This window comes from Panthera uncia (assembly GCF_023721935.1).
Source record: "Panthera uncia isolate 11264 chromosome C1 unlocalized genomic scaffold, Puncia_PCG_1.0 HiC_scaffold_4, whole genome shotgun sequence".
NCBI lineage: Eukaryota > Metazoa > Chordata > Mammalia > Carnivora > Felidae > Panthera > Panthera uncia.
In genome coordinates, this window is record NW_026057585.1 from 21,379,520 (window position 1) to 21,382,518 (window position 2,999).

At 37.7% G+C, this 2,999-nt stretch overlaps 1 non-coding gene across 1 annotated transcript; it reads right to left on the reverse strand.

Annotated features, from left to right (window-relative positions):
• Positions 1-2,650: 2,650 nt before the first annotated feature.
• On the reverse strand, positions 2,651-2,723 carry TRNAI-UAU (transfer RNA isoleucine (anticodon UAU)). The gene has a single exon. It is a non-coding gene; the product is annotated as a tRNA-Ile (tRNA).
• Between the last annotated feature and the right edge of the window lie 276 nt (positions 2,724-2,999).

Consider the following 2,999-nt stretch of genomic DNA (forward strand, 5'->3'; position numbering starts at 1 on the left):
GATTTTCTGGGAATAGGATTTTACAGCTTAGTTTGCTTTATTTTTCTATCTTTTATGCCCTAAATACTAAATACACTAAATACTAGATACTTCTTCACTTTGATAAAGAAAAACATGACCTGAGCTCTATGTAGCTAGCTTGACATAGTTCTTCTAAACAGTGTGGCTAGAAATTTACATTAGTGATCTAATTTCATGACTAACTTTATTTTATTAAATATTCTGAAATTTAGATCCCTGTAAATGAAGAGTTCATTGAATTCAGAGTTGAATTTTTAAAATGTGATTTTTTTAAAATTAAAAACAATTTTTTTGAACATTTATTCATTTTTGAGAAACAGAGCCCCAGCAGGGGAGGGGCAGAGAGAGAGGGAGACATAGAATCTGAAGCAGGTTTAAGGCTCTGAGCTGTCAGCACAGAACCCATCCCAGGGCTTGAACCCACAAACCATGAGATTATGATCCAAGCCGAAGTTAGGTGCTTAACCAACGCAGCCACATAGGTACCCAAGAATGTGATGTTTAATGGGGCACCTGCGTGGCTCAGTCAGTTAGGCCTCTGACTTTGGCTCAGGTCATGATCTCATAGTTAATGAGTTCAAGCCCTGCATTGCTGGGTTCTCTGCTGTCAGCACAGAGCCTACTTCAGATCTTCTGTCCCCCTCTCTCTCTGCCCCTCCCCTGCTCGCTCTCTCTCTCTCAAAAATAAATAATAAACATTTAAAAAAAGAATGTGATGTTTAATGACAATGGAAACAAGATAATATGTATGTGAACAGATGCCTTGGTTAGGAGGAAGTTTAGAGGAGAAAGAGGGCTTTTTTAAAAAAATGTTTATTTTTGATAGAGACAGAGTATGAGCCGGGGAAGGGCAGATAGAGAGAGAAAATCCAAAGCAGGCTCCAGGTTCCAGGCTCTGAGCTGTCAGCGCAGAGTTCAATGTGGGGCTTGAACTCACAAACTATGAGATCATGACCTGAGTTGAAGTCTGATGCTTAACTGACTGAGCCACCCAGTGCCCCTGGGAAAGCAGGCTTTTTAAGAGAAACTAATAGAAAGAATGAGTGACCACAGTGTGAACAAGTTTCAAGTTTAAAAACTTGTGTTACAGAAGCAGATGGTCTCTGGGGCACTTGTCATCTGTTGACATGTTGAGGAAAAGGTTATGAAATGCTTCAGAGCTAATCAATGGAATACATTGTAAGGTGCTTAGATTATCTGTGTCAGTGCTGTCCCATAGAACTTTTTGCCATAATGGCAATGCTATTTGTATTGTTCAGTACAGTAGCCACTAGCGATATGTGGCCATTGTGCACTTGAAATGTGGTTAGTGCAACTGAGGAATTGAATATTTAATTTTATTTAAAACTAGTAATTAAAATTTATATTTAAATACCACATGTGACTAGTGATACTTTATTTGCACAGTGAAGGCCTAGAGGAATAAATGCCTAATTAGAGTGTTGCAATTTTTGAGATGAGATATTAAAAATTGTAACAAACAAGGTATCAGACTAAACTAATGGAAACCTAAAGAATGGTAGTTATGAGAATTTTAAAAAGCAACAAGTTAAGCATATACCATGTACTTGACTCTTGTTAGGCACATTATCCTACTGAATGCTTATAAAACTCTGCAAATAAATATTTTATCTTTATTTCATAGGCAATGGATCAGAAGTAAAGCTTCCTTAATGGAAATAAGATTAGAATTTATACCCATTTGGTTTCAAAAGCCATATTTTTGTAAAATTTGAGTGAGCAGAAAAAAAATACCCAGATGCGATTGTGGATTGTGTTCTAGGAAGCAAGGTCGGCGCTTGTATGAGTATCACATCCACATATTAGTTTATAATTTCTTAAAACCCATTCCTAAGGCTAGGATTGGTTTCTGATGATGTAACAGGGCTGAAGGTAAGGGTGGATTAGATGGTCTGGGTGGGGTGGAAGAAGGATGGTTGGGTCCATGAGCAACAATTGTTAGACTTGCTATTTCCATTAGCCATGCTAACTTGTGACAGCATCCTTGGCTGTAATTTTATGGTTGGATTCTACTTTGATGTTATTTTTCTCTCCAGTAATGCTCTGTGACTTGATTTTATCCTCATTCATCATATGAATTATGCAATGTGTTATTCACCTGGTAAGTGTGAGTTGGGCATTTCCTTGTCATAATTATGTTGAGGAAGAGCTTATGGTGCAGAGGATGGAGATGTGCCTTTACTTGTCAACTGTGTCACTAAATCTAATGTGTCCGGATGCATATATTTTTCTTAACACCTAAATCATCCTGTGGAAAAATGTGTCCTATATCCTCAGAATAAAAGGATAACAGTAATTTTTTCTGCCTGGTGTTCAGAGTGTGTGCCACACACACAAAAAAATGATTCTGCACTAGCTTAAATATTAAATAATGGAGTCTGCTTAAAGAAAGCTGAATATCTTGGTTTAAGAAGTTGGCTTTACCAGTGATTGAAATACATTGGATATGACTGATAGCCAGGGTATCTATTATCAGGCTAGCCCTGTACCTTGTTATCCTGAGATTCTTTTAAAACTAGAAATCCAGTATTAAAATTCTTTGATAAAGGTTCAGATTCTGAGACAGGGTTCACCAAATTTCTTTTGAATGGAAACTAAAGCAACTTTGTGGTTCCACTGGCAATTGAACCCAGGATCTTCTGGGTATAAGGCAGATGTGCTAACCACTACACCATGGAACCTAAAGATAAGATTTTGATTCCGAGACAGGATTATGTAACCTAACCTAATTAGGATCCTAATTTAGGATTGGGTCTGGGGCTCATCGAGTGGGGCTATAAATGGGCATAGATGTCTTGGAGGTCCAAATATGAATCTTTTGCAAGATGGGGGACTCTATAGAAGATTATCAGTCCATGGAAATAGTGGGCTTAGGAGACAGTATGTGAGCCCAGAAGTGGGACATGAAAAGGAAACTAGATTTCTGAAAAAGCAGATGAAATGATGCATCAATCTTT